The sequence below is a fragment of the Carassius gibelio genome, chromosome A5, assembly GCF_023724105.1.
Source record: "Carassius gibelio isolate Cgi1373 ecotype wild population from Czech Republic chromosome A5, carGib1.2-hapl.c, whole genome shotgun sequence".
Lineage (NCBI taxonomy): Eukaryota > Metazoa > Chordata > Actinopteri > Cypriniformes > Cyprinidae > Carassius > Carassius gibelio.
The window spans coordinates 35516919-35541541 of NC_068375.1; the positions used below are offsets into that span (position 1 = coordinate 35516919).

Consider the following 24623-nt stretch of genomic DNA (forward strand, 5'->3'; position numbering starts at 1 on the left):
TTATATTTAAGACATATTGGGCATGTGCACATCAATATTGCCCAATTTTTTTCAAGTTGAACAACGGAGGAAGGTGAAGACGTTAATAAAACATAATCTAATAAGTAGCAAGCTTAATCTATTGTTAAGCGAATCTATCCCTTCAGCCGAAAAACGAAAGACATCGGTCATAAATGGATGAGGAAGTGTGACACCGCTGCTCAGCTTTGATGTCATTGGCTATGAATTTTCAGGACAGTCTGTGGTTGGACTATCTTTTAACCCATATTAAACAGCGCATCATGTTGAAAAGTATGTTTCGCTGCTATCATCACATTAGTAATATATTAAGTCAACAATGAAGTGTTGCTATCTTGACAAAAATGACATCTTTAGCGAGATCCTATTCCTAACCCTAAGCATAACTTCAATGAACTACAAAAAAAAGCCCCCTAGTGTTGCCTTTCCATAGGTAGAACGACGGAGGCTTGTGGGTAATGAAGTTTAAAACTTTTTATTAACGAAACGAAATAAATTATTTATTTTAAGGAAAACTGGACATCTAAATATGTTCATTGTGCAAACCTCCATGATATATTTGAGAGGCAGGCTGAAATGTGGTATTTTACAGTGAGCAATATTTAAAATGCCTTTATGTCAGCTTTCCATTTATTTCTGAAAACTGAGCTCAACATTATTTTATCAGCATAGCATAAGTAATAATCCTGCCCATTTCCTCTTTGATATGTTAATTGGACTCTGATTTACAGCCATTTGAAATGTACAGTTTTGGGCTCTTCCGGGGGGTGCTACTGGGCCCCTGGGGGTAGAAGGGCAGTAAAACCTACATATATGAATTCTACTCATCATGGACAACAAACTGAGCTGACTCACATTTATATCTGACAGTTTTCACAGTCCTCTGTTTTCTAATTCTTACATCATTGCTATTATACCTTTTGACAGGACATTGTGAGGCCATCTGATGAAACATGGAAAAATTAGAAAGAAATGATTTAATAATGAAAATAATAGATTATTTCTTTGATTTTTTAAGTAAATGGCAAGAAATATAATGGATGAACCTGCAACAACTTGCCTTTATCTATTCCCCACTGTTAAGCAGTAATCAAGGACAGTGTATACACATTGTGATACTTCACTATTACACAAGGACAAATTCATGCAGTGCTAAGAATATTAATTTATATATATATATATATATATATATATATATATATGTATATATATAACTACATTCTCAGTTATCCCTCAAGTGTTTGTAACAATAAAGCCCATGGCACCATCTTGTAATGCAGAATAATTAATCTCGTAACTCCCTTTATTTCACAAAAAAATTGCATATTTGTTACTAAAATATAAAAAAATTACTTTCTGGTGTACTGATGTCCCAGATGTTATTAATCCGATCAAAAATGTTTATGTCTTAAATAAAAAATAATCCCAATAATTAATATGTCGTTTTTCCAAGTCTAAAATAAACACATATGAGCCTACCTAGTAAAATTATGTATTTACCAAGAATCTTCAGAACACAATATTCACCATTTTCATTTTATTGAAGCATAGACTATAAAGTTGATAAAGTAGCATCAAGACAAATAAGATTCAATGAAAATAATTATCATCAAAAATACATTAACCTCATATATAAATCAGTTCACACAGATGAGTGATGAAATGTCCTTAAAAGTCACACAGTCCCATCCAGTCAACTGTGATACAGATCATGTGATACATATAAGACATTTGATACTGTTCCAGAAAATAATGATTCCCATCATCACATCTAAACTGGTCTCATCTCCCCATCGTGATCTTCTTCTCTCGTGTCTGGAAACAGTTTGTGGTTGATATCCAGCACTGATGTGGTGTAGCTTGTCCTCAGCCAGAGGATCTCTCAGTCCTAAGATCCCAGACCTGGTCAAAGTGAAACAAGCAATCCAGATGAAGTTGTTTAATGGACAGAGAGCTCAGCTTATGTTCTGTGTGATTTTAGCAGGGTGAGTAACTATGACCCTTGTAGTACTGTACACTTACCATTCTTCAAGCTGCTTTAAGACCTTTTGAGAAGCTTTTTCTCTGAAGACAATTTACCACATCCTCTTCTTTCAGTCCTTTCAAGAGCATCACTTGGTCAAAACCCCTCATTTGGCTGATGAGATCATCTGTACAAATTACAATACTGCAATAAAAATGTCATTCTGCAAGAATTAAGAAAAAGTTACAGAGGAAAAGGTCTTGCTCATGAGACTGCATTAGCATGTGTAGTTCTCAGAGACTCTAGAATTCATCTATTGTTGCAGTAAATGTGTTTTCTTCCTCTAGAATCTTTCTCCAAAGTTCCTGACTTCTCTCACAAACGTGTTTTAGTCTGTGCAGTGCAAGGCCTGGCTTCGAACCAATCAACTATCAATTCACAATTTATAACATAACATTTAGAAAACAATTAAATAATGTCAATTGGTGTTTATATCAACTAAATCAATTTCATGAGACTTGTCTACTCTTAAAACAGGTGGTGTGTTTTTAAAAACATAATATTAAAAATGTCCAGTCACACTTTGCTAACATGCTGTAATAGTAATAGTAAAAAAAGAAATCAAGGCTGACATGACCAGTTCTGTGAGAGATCATCATAAAATGTTGTATAACACAGCATTGCTTCAACACACACATACCAGAGGACTTCTGTTTGTTTGAGCACAAGATGGCTGTCTTCATTCCTCATCCTGAGCAAATCATTTCCTTGGTCTTCCTTCTCTTCTGTGAAACAAGATAATCTCTACTTACTCTGTGTCCAATTAATATTGCTCATTAAACATAATTAAGTTAATTTAAAATAAGATTAAGACCAGAGCATTTGATGAGTAAATGTTGATTAAAAAATATTCTAAACAAATGTACCTGGGAAGAGGTGATCATGGCAAGATTCGCTGAGACTCAGTAATAGCTCTTTTAGTTTTTAGGAAGGTTTGTGAGGGTTGGCTCTTGAGTGAGATGTTGAGCTTGATATTTTAGACCTGAAAAAGAAGAACAGCATTAAGATTATCTGCAAAAAATCCTGTAAGACAGAAAGAAGGAAATATTATTAATTACGTGCAACTTGTACATTACACCTCTGTAAAGATGCTGTATAATTAAATGTTAAATGCATCCATTATTGAAAGCAAGTAATTAATAGCAAGCTATAGTCATATGAATTCTTTTGATAGTGTCAGATGAGACCGTCCTGGGGCTTGTACAATATCATACAAGTGTTAAACTGGATTATTAAGACTGTGATGTGCGACTGTGTTTAGGGATCATTTTTAAGACTTTGACCCTGTCCAGATACCCACACTTGCAGTCTTGGCCACTTGAGAGTGTGTGTAAGTGACAGTGTGTGAACGAGACTTTGCCCGGTCTTAATAATGCCATAGCACAGCGTCCTTAACACACACTAAACCTGTGTCCCATAAGGCGGTGGCTCCCAATCCTGGTCCTGGAGAAGCCCAACACTGCACATTTGAGATGTCTCCCTGATCAAACACACCTGATTCAACTCATCAGCTCATCAGTGAAGACTCCAAGACCTCAAAAGTGTGTTTGTCAGATAAGAGAGACACCAAAACCATGCAGTGCTGGGGTTCTCCAGGACCAGGTTTGGGAAACACAGTCATCAGGTCATGAAAAGTTCGACACACACTTGTGGTCACCTTGCTCACTCGAACACTTGGCCAAATACAGGAAAGACGTCAAATAAGTAATCAAGTGGTCAAGTGCAAAGATGGCAAGTGTGGGTATTTGGACAGTGCAACAGTTTAAGAAACAACAAATGCTGTACAATTTATAACAGCAGGAATGTTTGATAAAAGGGACAGACTATCACAGACTTACTGCTGCAAATATCTGCCTCCGCAGCTTTCTGTCTTCTCCATTTCTGAAGGAATCCCTCTCCAGAAACACCACTGGGCTTCCTTTACGTCTTTTCAGCTAAAAATATACAAAAAAAAAAAAAAAGGGGAGAGAAAATAAAATTGAATTATATACAGAATGTTAATAATGATCTGTGAGCAAAATATTTAGATATAATAAATATATATAAATATATATTTAAATATAAACTGATATGAACTGCAAAATGGAAAAATGCATGTTTTATTATTTATTTTTAATTTGATTTTTTTTTTTTTTTTTTTGGATTTACATTAAAAGGTATTAAAAGCATGGTACAGAACATATGATTACTGTGATATCTGTCATATAAAAGCACATAAAAACACTAACATTACAGTGATACAAACAGCTGGTTTGGTGATTATTGTATTGTTGTATTGATTATTAATATACCATAGTAAAACTACAGTTACAGTTACTAATGTCCTGTTTACTGTGTTTTAACTTCACATTTCATTTATTCCTATTGTAAGAGTCGTGATTACCATGATTTTACTACAAATACAACTTACATCATTGATCCTGAAATTAATAATAATATAAAACGGATTGAAGGTCTATGGCACGTCACGTGGCAAATATAGTTTAATCACACTAATTAGCAGCTGTGTTCATTTATTTAAACGCAATGAAACTCAAAGACAGCCGCGGATGACCGATATGATACAGCCATTAAACATATGGCACTAATCTGATTAATAAATAAGACAGAATACATTTATAAAAGGCATTAAAAGAGCGTATATACGACTACTCACCCAAACTGTGGAACTGATAGCAAGTATCGCGATGTGTGCTGAATGAGACTTCTTGAACGTGATTTCATAGCGACAAACATCTCATGTCCTCGTCGTGTCGAATTCTGACGCCAAAAGTTTCCCACTGAAAGCAATGAAGGTCGTAGTGCTTCGATATTCGACGCCGAGAGGCACATTTGGCGTCACAAAAGTGACGCTAGGGGCGCTTGACCATGCTTCGGTTTTTGACGCCTTTGGAGTGAGAATGGGTTGTGAATCTGTGGCTCTCAGCCAGAGGCAATGACTTTTGTCAGAGAGAAGATGCCTGTCAGTTGTCAGCATTTTACTGCATTATCCATTCCTAGGGTTATTTCTGTTAGAAGCCAAAAAGGGGATGTATCATAATACAAAAATTCAATATAAAACCCAAAACGATACTAAACCACAACACCATACCAGCTCTCAACAAGTTCCTTAGGGTTAAATATGCATTTATCACAGTTCAACACATTTATTTGTATATACAGATAATGAGATGTTTTATTGCTGTTTGTGTTGCTGATGCACACCTAGTAAAGGGATAGGTCAACCGGAACAGAAAAAAAGGTCTCATTCCATTCCCTGTGCTGTTATTTTTCCTGTGGAAAACCAAAATCATCACTCAAAGTTATAGAATGGCTTCAGCAGATTAGCCCACAAATCATATGGACTATACTTTTATGGTGCTGGTTTTGCATTTTTGGGGCCTTTTTACTCCTTGACAGCCTGGGTTCATGTTGGTGATTATTTTTTAATTATTAGCATAGCTTTTAGTATATAAATGTTGTTTCCTGTATATTTTTCATTAAAAAAAAAGAAAAAAAAGCAAAACGTTTTATTTACACAAAAATGTCTCTTTCAAAACTTGGGAGCAGTATTATTTAAGTATTATTTGTTTATTAGCTTTTATTTTTGCTTTCAATTTTTTTAAAATTGATATGTCTGTCCACTTTTGTTACTGTCAAAGTTTATGTGCTTGTGTCTTTCTTTATATTACACTTTAAGAAATTATTATTATTTTTTAATTTGCAAATTAAACAAATATTATTTGAGTATGTTTTACAAGATTACTATAGGATGCTATTACTATGTTTATTTATTTTGCTACTTAAAAATTGCACATCAGTGTCAATGTTTTACCTGCTGTTTCTTTGTAATTGTGAAATTTACCAGCAATTTCTGAGTAAATATTGTTTTTACAATAACTTTTAGATTTAATTATTATTATTATTTATTTTTTATTTGATTGCTTTATGTGTAGAAAGACTAAATATACTCAACATTTAATTGAATGATTGGAAATGGAGTGGCATAATGGTGTATAAATAATGTCTGATCTGATTAATTTAAATAAACATATAAAACAGCTGAGGGGAAAATATTATTACAGGGGGAGTCACACAAAAAAAAAAAAAAACATAAAAAAATAAACAAATTAAACTGCATGCATATATTTTGTTTCTTGATTGCCATTTTCACAATATCATGCATATTACTGATGCCAGTTGAATTGTTCATTATATCAAATAGGTAGTGGGAACAAGATGCTATTGCAGAAATCCCTCTGGAATTGAATGATGGCATTATAAGATGCAGCAATTATTTCCCGGATTAGCAGACCCAAACACATTAACAACTTCATCAGATGCTTGTTGAGAAAGGAGCCTGAAACTGTCCGTCATTTAGTAACCTTGATTCTATCGGCTTGACAGTCTTCCTCTTATCTGCTGAGCTGAAGCAAGGCAGGCAAAGATAAGACTCGGACTACAAGGACAACTTAACCCCGCTCCTCCATCTGAGACTGAGCAACTCTTGAGTGTCTGGCCGCCTGACAGCCGGAGCTTCCATCCATCTTAGAGATCAACAGAGCAGATAAACACCAGAGAGCACTGAAATTTAAAAGAAGGATAGACAAGACTCTTAGCAACACTTATTTCCTGTGCTTTCAGATGAATTCTCTATATACTTCAAATGAACATCTGGAACTGAACCTGCAGCAGATCCTATGGTGCTATAAATCCTATGGTTTTATTGTAGGTGAACCATCCATCCATCCATCCATCACAGTTTTTTGTAAAAAAAATTTTCTATAATAGTATCATTACTTTTTTTTATTTGATTTATACTTTTAGTAATTTTTTCAAAATCATTTTATTTCAGTTTTATTAATTTTAATGTTTCAACTTAAACCTATGTATGTCAGGCAACATTTTTATTTTTTAAGTTAAGTTTTTTATCTAATACTTATAGTTTATTTTACATTTTTCAGTTACAGAAAATATTTAAGTATTAGTATTTATTAGTTTAAGTATTTATTATTTTATTTGAATTAATTATTATTATTATTATTTTATACTTTTATGTTATACAGTAGCATCTTTTTTAATTAACTTTATTTTTGTATTTTCAGTTTTCATTTTAAATTTAGTTTGTCATTTAGTAATTCCAATTTTGTCATTTTAATTTATTTCTATTTCTATTTAAGATTAGTTTATTGTTGTTTTAGTAAATTTACTTAAATTCATTCATTTCAATTAGTTGTCAATGCAACAACAAGTTTATATTTTAATGTAATTTTATTTAATTTCCGATTTATTTAAATGTACAAAAACTATTTTAATAGTTTTCAAAAATAATGAGAGGTAATGATAGCAAGAATAATAAATTAAAAATTAATGAATTGCTTATGTTAATTTAAAAACTCATACATTGGCATTCTAATTCTGAATCCTGTTTCATACCTCAATTCAATACAAATTCAAAAATTGTCATTTAATATGCATCCTATCCTATTAACTATCTACATCCCCCCTGGGACCACCGGCGGCTCAAGAGGAAGCTACCTGCAATTTGCTCATCCAGCCTGAAACATGGCCAGCTGTATTTCTGAGGACGCTTGACCTGAGCCTGGTATCACTTCAAATCAAACCCAAGATCCTGGAGATGGAACATCGAGTTTTTCCCAGCTCTGTCCTCCCTGAAGGCTCAGAACGGATCCAGCACAAAAAAAAAAAAAACATTTTGTGGGGTCAGAAAAAGCGCCGGCAGGCAGGTCAGTTCAATTGATTAGAGAGAGAAACGCTGAGATCACAGCTCTTAATCAATGGATTTATGAGAGACCACCATCTGAGGGTGGAGAACCTGGAGAAGGAAGAGAGAGGGTGCTGGTGCTGTTCTTGAAGAAGTCCCTTCTCCTCACCTGCATTTATTTGAAATTTAAAGCTAAAGTAAAATTATCAATGACCCTTTTTTAATCAAATTAATGACTCATTGCTGACTAAAAATATTAATTTATTGAAAATTTTGAATGGTATTGTGTAAAACAACATCTTGTAAGACTATTCCCTATACAACTTTGGATGGGATGCATCATTTCCAGATTGTTACTGATTTCAGTTCCTCCTTGGAAGTTTCTGCTTGAATCATAATTAAGATGATATGCATTCAAATCATTTTGGCTGTATTGGGAAATATTTGTATTTGCCTTTTCACCTTCCGACTAAGACACCAAGAAAATGAAATACAAATTAAGCACATTGCCTGTTTGAATAACATTTTGCTGTCAAGGAGATTTTTGTTTTCCCAGAAGCCTGCCGTCTCACATTTTCTTTCGAGCTTTAGCTATTCTTTCTGAATAGTAGTCAGAATACAGCGTGTGCAGTTGTGCAGTCTTAGTTATGACTAATAACAATTAACTTCTGCCATGATTTTTCTTTAATTGACAATTGGCTCAATAAAACAGCCTTGATTTCCACTGGTAATTTTGACAGTGTTGTGCATTCATCTCCTAAATACTATCATTCTGACATGACTTGAATGCAACATTAGACTGAGGAGGGAGAAGTAATCTTAGATGTGTTTCTTTCTACTTACCATCAATCTTTCTTTCAAAGATCATCATCTCCCACACGTCTCCCTCCTGTCTGCTGGTGAATAACTATAAATCATATCCACAACTGCTTGGCTGTGTTGACTGTGTTTTACCTTCATTTAATGTGCATCTCCATTCCACTGTCATATCTCAGCTCCTGATAGATTAGCTCCATTCACAGCACTCTTTCGCTGCAGATGTGGCTCTCTCCCTCTATCATTTGGCTGGATTGAAAGCAGTGTTGGCAGCCACCTGTTCACCAAGCAGGTGGAAATGTAGTTATGAAGTAGAATGGAATTTTAGTGATGTGTGTGCTGGAAGACGATGTTTTGAAAAGTGCTTCAGTTCCTCTTCAAAATGTCCTTAATTGAAATGCTAACATGTATTAATATTATTAGATATTTATATTTAAAGTATTATTTTATATTTGATTTTTAATGCTGTTTTTTTTTACTTTTAATTGTGATTAATTATAAACATTTATCTATAAAAAAAAAAAAAAAAAAAAAAAAAAACTAAAATATTATCAGTCTCGGCACAAAAACTTTTTCTTTTCTGCTTTTCAAATTACTTTTATGTATCAATTTGAATGTGTTTTTATTTAATACGAATACTAAAGATATTTCAAATGAACATACATCAAACTAAATTAAAGATAAACATAAATTAACAACAGTAATGAGTAAATTCTTGAATATGAATATATGATGAGGATTGAATTAAGCATAACAAAAAAAAAAACTATAAATAATACATCACAAATGAATACTGTACATGGATATGAAAGTCAGCGAAAATATAACAACATTGATTATTTGGATACATCAGTGTGTAATATTTACTTTCTCTGTTAAGGAAATCCATAAATAATTTCTAAATAATAATTTCCTTAAATTGAGCAGCAAAATGTATCAATATTATTTCTACATGTGATAATAATGATAGTTATTTGTGTTAAATTATTATTATGAATATTTTTTACTCATACACACATATATACAGTATATATGTGTGTGTGTGTGTGTGTTCCTTGTTGCAGTGAGACTCGACCCATATTTAATGTTCTGTTTCTTGTACTTTTTGTTTTGCTTATGGTTTTTCAGGATGAGTCTGTGTGTGTTGCATCAGTCCATCTAAAAATCTGCCAGTGTTTGATTTGATCGCGGCGTTTGGCATCAGTCAAATGTCACTTTGAATACAGTAAGTGGATGTACTGATGAAATGTAGAAAGAGCTATGACAGACTGTGTGATAAAGTCACATCACAGACAGTTTTTTTTTTTTTAATACTTCTACTCCGTATATTTTCATTTTACAGATCATGATCATTTTCATGTAGAACTGTAGAAAGGTACAGTTGCAGAAACAGCCTTTATAATTCAGGGTCAGAGAGAGGCGTGTGTAAAATATCATGTTTTTGCTGGAATTCGGGAGATAATAATAACTGCTGCGGTATAGAATATGATTCCTTTAATGCGTTTGTAGTTGTATTCTGATGTTTATACAGACAAGTAATTTTCATTTGCACATATAGTCTAGGCCAGCATAAATCATATGTTTAATATTCTTTAGCTTACTCTTTCTTACAAGAAAATGAAACATTGTAATTCACGCTTGAGTTTGAGAACTCTTTATAATGATGTCAATCTGCACAGACAATGATTTTATGATTAGTTTTCCACTTAAGTGCTTCTACACTTCAGGCAAATTTAAAATGGAAGTCTTCATCTCAAAGTAATTCAAAAGTGGGTGTGCGTGTAAATGCGTATGCAAAGTGTGATTGTGTATGTGTGTGTTTGTGTGTACAGACAAGCAAAGAAAAGAGTGTGTTAAGGTCTATTTCCATGCAGCCACAGGCTGAGGCATAACAACTGTGGGTCTCTCTCTCTCTCTCTCTCTCTCTCTTTCAATGATGCACGTCTTTCCTCTCTCTTTTCATGCTTCACTGAGCTTAATTCAAGCCAAACTGCACCCAAAAGCACAGCCACATGCTTTCGAGGGTGTTCAGTGTGATGGGCAACTGATTGAAGAGCAAACTGAGTGGTGTATATACGTGCATCATCTTCTGAAAAGATCCCTCTGCACTGCAGGAAAGGTGTTGAGGAGAGAGATGTGCAGCAAGAACAAAATACAGCTCTGATTACATCATTCTGATCAAATTCTGAAAACAATATATATATATAAATATATAAATCTCTCTCTAATTCAGAGGTTTAGATAAAAAATAATAATTTAATATATACTAAAAAAAAAAATGTTGTTGGCAAAAACCAGGTTTATCCTTGTTGGATTAAGACTCTACCCATATTTAACATTGTTTTAGTTTTCTTGTACCTTTTGTTTAGTAGTTTTTCTGGATTTTGCATCAGTCCATCTAAAATATGTTTAAATATTGTTTGAATGGATCACAGCATTTGACAAATACCAGAAAATCCAATACCACAAATCTTGGAGAATTTGTTTAAATACTCTCCTTCCATAAATTTCATCCATAATCCACAAAAAATGACTGTAATTTTGAATGACGCTAATTTTTCACTTCCCTGACAATAGTTTCTTTAACACCAAACAAACAAGGGTATGTGGCAGAGTAATTTTGAATATGCTGATGTACAAATGATATTCTATACTGTAGAATGGCAGGAAACTTATACTTCTATGGTTCTTATGCTTTGCGATGCTTGTGACCTTACCCATATATTTTCATTTTATGGATCATTGCCATTTTAATATGGAATTCTAAAAGGTTTGGTTGAAAAAAAAAAGTTGGTTGAGGAAGACTAAAACACAAAAAAATTTAAGATGCTAAAAATCAGCAAAGTTACTAAAAATCAGCAGGTGATGAGGAAATGATGAAGACAAGACATACTTTTTGCATGTCAAACATGGATTCATGTGCACAGAAATGATTGGAAAGTGAACAACATAGCAGTTTCTCTCCAGATCATTAGCTGAGGTCAGGGCCAGAAGGACTTCATATGCAAACATAAACACAACATCGATTAGACAAACACCAGTGAGTCTCATCACATGCACCGAACACCAGTAAGATGGCTAATTATACACATGGTTTCAAGCTCCAGTGTGCCGCATTTTGATTTACTATGTAACCAGAAAGTAACAAAAGCTAAACTACATGCACTTTTTGGTTATTTGGCCTGATTTTTCGTAAAACAACAGACTTCAAATATTTGTTTTATGAAAATAGCCTAATTCTTTTGGTAACTGATTTTTGCTGCTTTTCAAATAGATTTAATGTATCACTTTGAGTGTTTTACTCTTGCAGTGTAGGCTTTCAGACTTTCATATAAGTAAATTCAGCTTTGCCAGCACAGGAATAAATTAAATGTTAAAATATATTAAATTCGAAAACACTTTAACTTGTAATAATATTTCACAATATTATTGTTTTTATATTTACAATCAAACACGGAGCCCGGCACATGCCATGCAAGAAAAAAATAAATAAATTGTGTGTATGATTTACTAATTCGTTCCCTCAATGTACTAAAACATGCACATGATAACTATTGCGTTCACTTGATTTATGAATTGTGCGCACAATTTACTGATTAGTTCCCTCGATTTGCTAAATCATGCACACGATTTAGCAAATCGAGAGAACGCAATAGTAAATCGAGGGAATGCAATAGTTATATTGAGGGAACGAATTAGTAAATCGTACGCACTATTTTTTTTTTTTTTCTGGCATGTCATGTGCAGGGCTCCATAATCAAATAAATGCATCCTTGCTGAATTCTTGAATTCACGCTTAGAGCTCATGCTTGTTGCCTGTAGGTGCCAAACTCGTCAAAAACCAGATGGATCTTGAACTGAAGATACTATTACAGTATGTGTTTTCCTACACTAGTTCCTGTAGTACGTCTCGTCTTTATTACTCACATCAAGAGCACCATGCAGCACACATTCCTGCCTCCACAGACATTCTTCAGATGTGAGCGTCCATCACTCTCAGTCGCTGGCAGAGCGATGTGATATTAGATGGCATTGTGTCCTGGTGACTGAATTGTCTGGCTATAACCTAGAAACCCTTGTGGCTACTAAAACTGAGGCTGTCTGACCAGCGCTGTGCTTTAGAAATGTATAAGGAAGGATATATGGCACATATAAGCTTTGTTTTAAAGAAACATTTCAACCCGAATAAATTATAATTCAATAAATAAACACAAATTTAAATAAATAAACAAACACATAATTAAACAAATGTAATTAGCAGAAAATGTACTCATCCTCAGCCCAGACTAGATGTAGATGCGTTTGTTTGTTCATCAGAACAGATTTTGGAGAAATAAAAACATCACAATAATCCACAAGTAATCAACGTTTATCCCCCATGTTGAATAATTTATTAGAGCAGCTGTTACTAGAATGATTCACTTTTACACTAAAAAATATTGTTACTGGCAAAAAAAAAAAAAAAAAAAAAAAAAAAAAAAAAAGATTGAAGAATCTTGCTCTTGCTTTAATGAGACACCTGAGCTCGTTTGTCTGTCACACATCTTGACAGTTCTGCGTGCAATCACAGAGAAACTTTCTCTGAGAAACACCTAATGGTGAATTTATTTCTAAATTAAATCCAGGTGGGGCTTGGGTTAACAAAAAAGTCAAATAATTTCCATTCTTTGTATTGTGGAAGATGAATACCAAGAAAACTCAACAAGTATGAAATACGCCACAAATGAACCAGAAAAAAAAAAAAAAATTATGAGAAGTTACACATTTCAGAAACAAAGAATAACAGTTTTAACAAAGAAAAATTATAATCTTTGAGCGTACCACCAGGTTGTGAATCATTGTTTTAAACCAGCAAAAAAAAAGAGAGAAAAATACTAGATATCTTTCTTCTTAATGGCTTATTGTAGAAGTGTAAATGCAATTGATTGTAAGCTTTAATAATTAAATAATTAATTTAATAATTAAAGAAAATAAAAGGAAGAGAAAAGATTACTTATTGCAACTTCAATGTTAGTTGCATTATATTTTAGTTTTATTTAATTTTGTTTGAAAAAAATTCTCAAAAGTTTTAATTCACGGAAAATGTACTCACCCTTGGCCCATCTAAGTTGTAGATAAGTTTGTTTCTTCATCTGAACAGATTTAGATGAATTTAGCATTACATCACTTGCTCACCAATGGATCCTCTGAGGTGAATGGGTGCCGTCAGAATGAGCTGATAAAAACATCACAGTAATCCATGTCATTCCAGTCCATCAATTAATATCTTGTAAAGTGAAAAGCTGTGTGTTTCTAAGATTTTATTTTAGAATACACCAAGGAGAGTTTTAGGTGTAACAACTGCATGTTTACACTTTTTACAATGTAGTTATATACTCAACTGCAGTCCAATATTCTGAAACCACAAGTATAATGTACAATCTTTCTTTCTTTCTTTCTTATAATCTCATATTAATATAAATTATATTAATAGCTTAGCAAAAATATATGATACAAATTTGCTGAATTTGAGAATGTTTAAATTCCAATGAACACATCAGTTTGATTAGAACATAGAAATATTGTTGAATACTTATTTTTCTTTCTTTTTTCTTTTTTTGAACAAAAGACTTTCGAACCTTACTAAATGTAGTTTACATTCTTAAATAATAAATAAATAAATCATTTAATTATATTGCATTTTATTTTTCTTCAAATTTTGATGTGTCATAAGCACTTACACTAAAAATATCCCAAAATGGACTGAAGCGGGTGGATGGATGAAAGCCGAGATGCAGTGAGATGGTAGAAAGAGTGAGGGTGTTTGAGTGCATGACACAACCATCCTGTTTTGTCCTTTTTCTCCCACTTTGATGTGAAGGAGGCCTTTTTTTTCCTTGTGTGATTAATATTCTGGAACAAGTGCAGTTTTCTGCTGCCGATGCCCAGGAGTGCAGATACACAGGTTATATTTACAAACACACAGATTGCTCCGTGTTTGACAACTTCTTTCTCTTTCTTTACCCCGATGTATCTAAACGGCAGTGTAGCACTGCGATCCTATTAACGTAGCCTGGCTCTCCATCCGAGCCTTGTGAGCCAGCTGTCATGCATAACAGTCATTCTGCCATTCCCTGTCGGAGGGGGCTAGATCCCCAGGGCAGATGGTTAATATATTTTTAAAAGCGCACAGATTGTCTACATCATTACACAGCGAGAGTGCGGCAAACGTGCGGCAAACATGCAGCATGTAGCATCTCGGCGGTGGGCTGATAGATGCAGAGGCAGGGCTGGAAATGGCCTGCAGGTGAGAGGAGAGCGGAGAACAGACACTTACTGCATTCCAAATGTGGGAAGATGAGCATTAATGAGCTGTGGGAAGAGAGAGAGATTGATCTCTAGTATCAGAATCCCATTAGAGTAGCAAAGCCTTGAATTCACTCTCAATTATTGGTCATTGGCTCAGTGACAGGTTTATGGCTTGATTGACTGTGCACAGATTTATGATGAGGATAAAACTTGGATTCATAGCCAGTTGTTGCTAATGAGAACTCTGAAAAGCATCATATTTGCACTGATTATTTAGCTGCAAGTTTTAGAAGCACTTTACAGAGCAGCAAAAGTTATATTTAGACTTTAAATTGGCCTTTATTTGCCATCAACAACCGGTTATGCTTAAAGTTTGACTGATATGGATAATAACATCTTGATGAGGTGAAGTTCTGTCATCATTCATAATTAGTGGTTCTTGCTTAGTGCTCTGCCATGACAGTAGTTGACATGAAGGGTAAAACCAATTGTAAAAAGTTCACATTAATGCCTGCTATAGCACTCCTTGTGACAATGCTGAGAATGCAGCACAATGTTTAGCTAGATCTTTAGTACAATAAAGCTAGTATCACAACATCTAATTAGTATATGAATTTTTTTTTTTTTTTTTTTTTTTTTTAATTCCATACATTAGCATTCTGGGGTAAGCAGTGTTGCCAAATCCCCTTTTTTCTCCTGGAATTGGGATACTCTTACATTGTTTAGTCCGCGGGTTAAACTGATCTCCCTTCACTGGAACTTGATTTCGATGGAGGGAATACCCAGTGTAGTGGAAAACTGTGGAAAAAAATACATTTGAGCTATACTTTCGGGCAAGGCCGGCACAAGCCATTTGGGTGCCCTAAGCACAAATGCTTGGCGGTGCCAATACACCACCCCCCCCCCCCAAACCAACCACCCACCCACCAAAGAAATAACTACCATTCAGAATTTCTTAGTTAGGTTCTCTTTTCTTCCAAAATAACTGCTGCAAATGAATAATTGGAACTGAACAATGTAAACACAGAAAGTTAAAAGTGCAAAAAAAGTTTAGTGCAAATAACAGTATAAGTGTATGAATTTTATGAAGTATGAATTTTAAACTGCACATTTTAAACTGCAAATAACCATGCATAAGTGCACAGTAGAAATTACTCAACAGAGGGACTACATCTCTATAAAGAGACCATTCTGCTATTCTATAGAACTATATTAAACATTTTCACTACCATCAGTTGTCAGAGGCCCTACAAGAGGCACAAGCCTACATTACATGTTGGGAACGTTACTTAAAAAAAGTAATTAGTTATAGTTACTCACTACTTGTTACAAAAAGTAACTGAGTTAGTAACTGAATTACTCTATAATAAAAGTAACTTGTTACCAGGGAAAGTAACTATTTGCGTTACTGTAAAAAAAAAAAAAAAAAAAAAAAAAAAAAAAAAAAAAAAAAAAAAAAGTTGCTACATGTCAGAGAATTTGTACTCTTTTTTTCAGTTTTCACAAGTCAGTTGAAATGAGTAGAACAGACCGGTACATAACTTTCAATATTTATTGCACTTCCACAGACAGCAAGAGTTTTATCCTGCACTTCAAGTATTATCTTTGTAAGAAGTGTTTTTGGCCACTAGCTTTGTAGATGCGTGTCACACATTGCATGTACACATTACATGCACGTTCTTGCCTTTGACCACAATGAATTTGAAGTAGTGCTTATATCTTCACCTGAAGAATGCCAACTTTTCATGGGATTGCTCCTGACTCGCCATCTCGACATCTCTGCTGCGAATCTCTATGTAGCTGTTGCGTGTGTGTGTGTGTGTGTGTGTGTGTTTGGCGCCGCTGGCGCAGCCACGTGTGCCGGCATGTGTGTAAAAACACTGGCTCTGATTGGCTACCATGAAAAACATGACTCTGCCTAAGCCAATCACAACCGCTTATCTCGTCATTAACCCACCACTCGCTGTGTGAGCCAGGGGTGTGTTCGGATTACATAGTTTATTAAATCAATGCGTAGTAACGCACCGCATTTAACGTTCAGTAACGTTAACGGCATTGTAACGACGGGAAAAGTAATAAGTTAAATTACCGAAAAAATAACGTCGTTACCTAACGCCGTTCTTTTAAAACTAACATTTTTATTTAAAACATTGTCTTACCTGCAAGCGACGCGCGAGCATCATCCCGCTGTCTCTTCTTTTTTCCGCCCCCGACTCTTGGTGCCTTTTCGAGGCCATGTCTGAGGTCGGTGTCCAAATTTGACATTGATTGAGGCATAATCGAACAGACCACTGGGAGGTGGGGAAGGGGGGGAACCAGAGGGAGACTGGCACAGAGATTCACCTTTTTCTCGACTAATTTGGTCTAGGCCTATATTACTTTTGTATTGCTTTTGTATATTAACATGCTTTTAGAAATATTTTATTTGTTATTTATACTAGTATCATATTGTGATGATTTTTTCACGACCCAGATTTTTTGGTGCCCCCCCAAGCACTTGGTGCCCTACGCGCAGTGCGTGATGTGTGTGTGCGGAGCGCCGGCCCTGCTTTCGGGCTAACTTTAATTAGAAATTGGGCTGGTTTTGTTTCGCAGACGTGGCAACCCTGGGGGTCAGTCATTTTTATTTTCTTATTTTCACCAAGCCTGTATTTATTTGATCAAAAATACAGTAAAAAAAAGCAATACTGTAAAATAATTGTACATATATTATTACAATTTAAAATAACTATTTCTATTTGAATATATATTCAAATACAATTTATTTTTGTGATGCAAAGCCGAGTATTCAGCAACCATTAATCCAGTGTTCAGTGTCACATGATCCTTCAGAAATCATCATAATATGCTAAATTGCTGCTTACTTATAATAATTTCAATGCATCTTTGCTGATATTTTTTTTTAACAAACTATTTTAACAGTTGCATTTATATAATTTCATAATACACAGGAAAAAAATGACTTTTTGATTTAACTTTATAGAGTTTAAAAGAAGTTATATTACTATATACTATATATACTATATTAATCAATGTTTATGGTATTTTAAGACATAGATTTTTAGTGTAACTCAGTCAGTGTTTTATAGTTATATAACTCAGTCAATACGGAAAAGATTCCAGTATACAAATTTGTGTTTTTGAGCAAATATAAATACTTTTTAGTGTTCACTTATTTTTAACATTTAAATAACAGGTCTTTACTTTTACTAAAAATGCATAAAATAATAACTAAATATTCAGCAACTGTGTTGCTTTAGCTCATTTTAATTGGTTAAAATGACCATAAAATATATATATATATATTTTTTGCGATTTCTGCGTTCAAGCACACACATAAAGCTTTCCACAGAGCACCAGCAAAAGTAACAATTGAATGTATCAGGAAAAAATGGTTAATTATTAATAAACTAGTTTTCTTTACTACAGAGATGTATTTTAAGTTATATCCACTACAAGGGGAGAAAAATGCAGGTTATCACACCAGCGCCTACATGTCCTGCAAGCGCGCTTTCTGCACAAACTCTTGGATATGTGCTTAGTAGTGCAACGTTTAACCTAACTAACATTATGATGTGCTTTAAGTGATTCATGTCTATGGGTTTTATTGTAGGTATAAGTTAAGCATTGATTTGAGAAGGCTACATTAATCAAACATGGTCAACTCGCTTTCGGCTACTTGATCATCACTTAAAAAAAACAACAGCTTGAATTTAACAAACAAAAAATACTACCATTGCTTGTATGAAAAATGTTTAATGAGATAAACATTACTGAGAGCTCCTTTAATTATATAGTGGGTGTTAAACAATAAAAATTCATGAGAACAGATTATGAAGTCTTAGTTTCTGTGAAGAATGACAAAAGTGGCACACAGATTCCTGTTTGCTAAGTGTAAATATCTCAAAGATAGCTTTGTCTTAGATGAGCAGCTGAAGTTGTCTTCATGAGGGATTTTCCTTTTGATCATTGCCTTTTCTGTTGAACTTACATCAGGTTTGTATGACCTTCTGTCTTTATCTCAATTGCTTCCTTCCTTCCGTCTCTTACTTTCTTCCTCTCTCTGTGGAGGTCCCATAACAGCTGAGCAACACTTCAAAAAGAGTTTAACGCCAGCCAACTGCGCACTCTTTCTCTCTGGGACAGCAGGACCATGTTAAGATTAAAAAGCGGAAGTTTGAAAGTGTTTGTGGAGAGATGCCAGTGGATTGTGCAGGCTCTCGGCCCAGTCCAGCTCCATTTGGCAGCTCCATGCGTCTTCGGTAGGCCACGCTTTCATGTGTTTTATCTCCCCATGTCCCTCCTGAGCGCATGGCTGTCTTGACTCTCGGCAAAGCCAGGATGTAGGAAGAAGAGATGCTCACTAACAAGCTCAGCTGTTTTCAGAAAGTTTGTGAAAAAAGCCTCATGGACACAACCTTGCCCCTGGACATGCCTTGTTCTACCGGCTAGTGATCTCAGTAAATAGAAAGTCTGTTTCTTTCTCCCTAAAACACACAAAGGGTATCCTACTTCTCCTTCTGTAAACATTATACATATACAGTGGTTTGGCGGCGTAATCTAAAACTTGTTGAGACGGTCACTGCTGTTGGACCCTTTTCAATTAAAACAACTTTTTAAAATGGTTTTGGTGAATGATGCACTTTTTGCTGTTTTAACAGGTTTTTTGAAAATCTTTGTTCAAAAATGATCTTTTTTTTTGCAGCTATTTATTAGGTCAAAATGTTTTAGTGTCTAATTTTGGTTCTTAAGGATACCTGGAACTGAGTGAAAATGCAATAAGAAGTGCAAAACCTTACAATCTGAACTAGTAAACAGGGATATCATTGTGCACTGGGACATTACACAGCCTTAGTCTTCTGAATTAAAGAAGCAATATCCCATTTCTGGCTTTGTATTTTTTTTATGTATTTGTTGCTGTTGGACAATTTCACTTATATATATATTATCGATATATCAGTATGTGTGTAATGAATGAATATAATATACAAGTTTCACTTTTTTAATGGAATTAGTGAAATAAGTAAACTTTTTGATGATATTCTAATTATATGACCACATAGCATTCAGAAAAATAACTCTTACCAGCTGTATGCTTGTAATGCTCTTCTCTTTCTTCCAATTATTTGATAATGTCTACAGGACGCATGCAAACAAGATGGCAGCTTTGCCCTATAGTCAGTTCTCATTTATGCAGTATATTACAAGTGTGGTCAGCCAATGCAGGAGAGATTTACTTTGCAGGCAGAAACAGCCCAGAGCATCACACCATCCATCCTCACACAGCACTTCATACAATGTTCTTACATTTCTGAAGAAAATATGCGTGCAGCTTGCCTGTACTGCGAGTGGTTGCAAAGATATTCAGAGTGTTTTTGCTGATTCTAAGCTATTTGAATACATACATTTTGAAATTATGATTATTTAAATAAAATCAATAGATGAAAATAGGTAATAGCACAATATGCCAGAAATCTTGTTTCAAACTTGCATCAGATTTATTAGATTATTTATTGTTAAAACTGTGTAATCCAAATGGATGGAAATTTGAAATGCAATTCAAATATATAAATCTAAAATCTAGGCCTAATTAGTTAGAAAAGAGCCCACCATCAAGTCTTTATGATATTCTTGCTTTGATTTCCGATTCCCTTCAGACCTTCAAACTTCCAGAGAGCATACTGCAAACTTAAGGTCATGAATAAAACATGTGAACAGGCACTTAATGTTGATTTTCCAATTTCTGCCACTGCAGGAGCCCACCAACAGACAGGAGACAGGTTCTCCACATCGCCCTCTAGAGACCGACATATAAACTAAGAGCAATGATGCGTTCTAAATCCTTCCAGACAGACCCTTGGGAGCGCCAGTCGATTCTGTACACTATACATGAATGAAACATGCCCTGTGGAAAATAGACCCTTCGGTATGTGTCCTAATAAAGTCCAGTGGAATCGATTGAGTGACCTTTTGGATGCTGCCCCGTGCTGTGGAGGTTTTGTGCAGATGTCTGAATAGAGTTTACTAAGAGGTTCCATTTGCTTTTTGTATTTAGTGGGCACTGCCAATACAGGGATCAATGCAGACCAGAGTGAAAGGGAACCCATGCAGGGACCCGTCCGGCTTTCCATGAAGGCATTGCATGCTTACTTGAACAAAATTCATTATAGGCTTTCCATGCATTTACATTAAATTGGGGCCAAGACTTCAAAAAGCATGCAAAATAATTTTAAAAGTATTATTAAAGTATGACTGGAGTTTCATTTGAATCATGTTCATGACATTTTTCTCAACTTGACTGATTCGGTCATGGATGGGACTGATCTGGTTCAACTCACTTACTCCAGTTGCAATGGAGCAGACATTCAGCAGATTTTTTAATTAGGTTTTCAAGCAGTGAATTTATGTTGTCAAGATAACATAACACATAATTTACACCAGGCTTATCAGCCTTAATCACACTAAGAACGAGCAATGCATTATGGGTACCACATAAAGCTCACAGCTGATGCTTCCTGCCAATGGGCTGGATCTATGAAAATCTCTTGGAGGAGTGTTTCTCTCTCAAAGCAGGTGATGCACCCAGGAGAGCATCAGGAGCAGTGAAGAGAGACGGAAGGAAGCCCCTTTCTCTTCTTGTCACTCAGTGTTAGACGTGGGTGACACTGTGAAAATTTTTTGCTCTCCACTGAGAGTATGTGTGTGTGTGTGTGTGTGTGAGTGCAAAACATGGGACACCTGTCACTGTGTGGAGGGGCTAGAAAATGCCTCAAAATATGGGCGTTGTTTGGAGGTTGAGATTCCAATGGTCAAAATAGGTCATCAGGTCATGATATGTGTACCTGGGTCCAGCAGCAAGAGCTCCGGTTCACAGCTAGAGTAAACAATGGTGTCATTACACCACCCAAACCCATCACAGCCCCAGATAACCCATAATAAGACTCGTATGTCTCAGAAAGAATGGATAGGTTTTTTACTAAGTGCATATAACGTAGGATGCATACAGAAAATCCCTGATAGGGAATCGAACACCTGCTTGCGAATGTGCCAGAAATCTGAGCAGAAAGCAAAGATAACCCACTCACACTGAGACAGATTAGTGTGCGTTGGATGACTTCCACCAGCCAAGCACCTTTTGATTAATATGTTTGCATTGCAAAGTGCTATGCATTTCCACCTTGCACATGAAAAATAATAAGCATCTTTTTCTGTAATGTTGGCATGCTGTCTCGCGCTAGGGTTTGGGAAGCTTTCAGTCTCTTGTTTGGACAAATCTGACAAAGCCTTTGAGTTTAAGAACAGCAGTAACTCACTGCTTTTCAAACTGAATGTGAATTTTTAAAGATGAGTTTCCATTAAAGAAATGCCAAAGGGGATGGGATCTTTCCCAGCCTTGCGAAAGCATTAGTCACATCTCTTCTTGTTTGAGGGGGGTCTGTGAATCACGTCTATCATGGTTGCCCATGGAGAAATACATGCGCTGGAATGAATGAGAGGAGCTTCATGTGCTTATAGTACTGTTGCGCATAGAATGCTGTGTAAAGGGGAGTTCATATGAAGGTTGTGTTCCATCAGTGCTATTTTTCACTCAAGATGTGATCGTCTTCCCTTTGCGGATTTTTTTTTTTAATTATATGTTTATATCAGGGTCTGAAATTTAGAAAATCCAAAGAATAGTTCACATATCCGTAAGGGTAAAAAATAAATAAATGAATGAATAACAATGATTAATTTAGAAACAAAACAGTCATTCGTTTAACCAATTCTTTCAAAGAACTGATTCGTTCAGAAAGCAACACTTGCCTTGTCCAAAAACCCACACTTGCAGTCTTTGCCCATGACCACTTGACTGCTTACATGATGTATTTCCTGTGTTTGGTCCAACCGTGCATGAAGACCACAAGTGTGTGTAGATCTTTTCGTTACCTCATGGGACACACTTATGGTGTTGTAAAAATGCAGGTGTTTTTATTTTCAATACTTTGCATTTTAAAATCAACCTCTGAATGTCTGTTCAGTAGTCTCTATAACAGATGCTTAAAAGGCAGTAGCAAATGTTAATGTTAAATATCAACACTACTCATTTGCACCAATAAAACGTGCAACTCTTTGTTTTATTATATAATATCTAATTGTCATTAATATTTAACATACATTGGAAATGTTTCCCTGACCTCTTATGAGATCTCGGCAAAAAGTCTCACGATTTATTTCGAGGACATGATGCATGATGGGATACACCATAGTTGATTAAGGCTGTGTTCACTCGCTAACATCCCTCGTCCCGTCCTGTTTACTCGGATGTTTGTCATTGATTATGTTGCATGATTGGCCACTACTGGCAGATCTCTTGAAATAGGCTGAATTGAAATGTCCTTAGCCCTTGATCACTTAGAATTCTCTATGGAGTTGGTATGTTGTTTACATTTTTTTCCCCATTATTAATTCGTTTTATTAATTATTAATTAGAAACTTTTTTCCCAAAACTTCAAACCAGAGGGGGGTAGGTGGGGGGGGGGGGGATTAACTTCAAACGCACTTCAAAATGGCATCGGGGATTCCCCCAAGAAGTGCTTAGGGAAGTTTACAAGTGTAAAAAAAGTGCGTTCCAAACGGATATATCGATATGTCAAAAAACATCTTGGCCGCCACTGAAGGGTCGTTCTAAACTGAAGTGCTCAGAACTGGCCACTTCAAAGGGCCCTTCAGAATGAAGGATTTCGAAGGGTACAACTGATTGACACTTCTGGCCCCCATGATCCTTTGCACAGGCAAGTTGTTTGGCATCACAGAGAGTTTGACTTCACCCATAAATGTATGTATAGTCTAGTATTTTTCTGTACTACTGTAATATTTATACAAGTTAAATTTGCTACAATATTATGGTCAAAACGACATTGAACTTCAACAAAAATACTTTACAGTTACCTTTATTAGACCATTCAAACGTTTTAAATACCTAGACACAATATACAGTACAAATACATATTGCATTACATGAAATTACATTTCATAAACAAATATACATTATATTTAACGTAAGAGGCGATTTGGGGTCAACTAGGATATACAAAATGTGTGACGAAGGGGCCCCCTTGATCATCTTGGTAAGATAAAGTGCGTTCTAAAAAATTATATATATATATATTTATTTATTTATTTATTTATTTATTTTTAAGCCTACTCCGTTCATCGGTTCAAAGCTCTCACTACAGACGGCAAACCCTTTGAAGGGATTAGGGCATAGATATGAGCCCTTCCGAATGCAACGCAGGATTAGATTAGTGTTCGTTAAGGCCACTGCGCTTTGGTGTTTTTTACTTCTTGTCGCGCACACGCGCTCTCAAGTGGCCAAGACCACAAGTGTGGGTATATGGACAAGACAACTGTGTCCGAATATGCCTACTTCCATATACTATATATAATGCAGGCAGTGTACGCTCTTCTGTGTCAGCCACGCCACAAGAATACGTTTACGTGTATTCACGCTTTAATTTGAAAGAAAACTGCGCATCATGTGTCATCATGGCTGACACAGAAGAGTGTACACTGCTTGCATGCTCAGATTCGCCAAAATAGCACTACGCTCATGTGGAGTGACACAGAGGACACATATTGTTGAATAAAGTCGTTTTTATTGCTTTTTATTTGCATACAAAAAGTACTGTCGTCGCTTCATAACATTACGGTTGAACCACTGATGGCAGATGGACTATTCTAACAATGCTTTTCACACTTTTCTGGATCTTGACAGTGTAATTTACTTGGCAGTCT

The 24623-nt window shown here is 35.2% G+C and overlaps 2 long non-coding RNA genes across 2 annotated transcripts; both read right to left on the bottom strand.

Moving 5' to 3' along the window:
- Positions 1–1255: 1255 nt before the first annotated feature.
- LOC127988065 (uncharacterized) lies at positions 1256–4951 on the bottom strand. The gene is made up of 5 exons (XR_008161503.1): positions 3880–4951; positions 2908–3023; positions 2682–2766; positions 2041–2168; positions 1256–1920 (listed from the first exon to the last, which is right to left on the bottom strand). It is a non-coding gene; the product is annotated as an uncharacterized LOC127988065 (long non-coding RNA).
- Positions 4952–14445: 9494 nt separating this feature from the next.
- Positions 14446–15650, bottom strand: LOC127988136 (uncharacterized). The gene is made up of 2 exons (XR_008161513.1): positions 15567–15650; positions 14446–14912 (listed from the first exon to the last, which is right to left on the bottom strand). It is a non-coding gene; the product is annotated as an uncharacterized LOC127988136 (long non-coding RNA).
- Positions 15651–24623: the final 8973 nt, after the last annotated feature.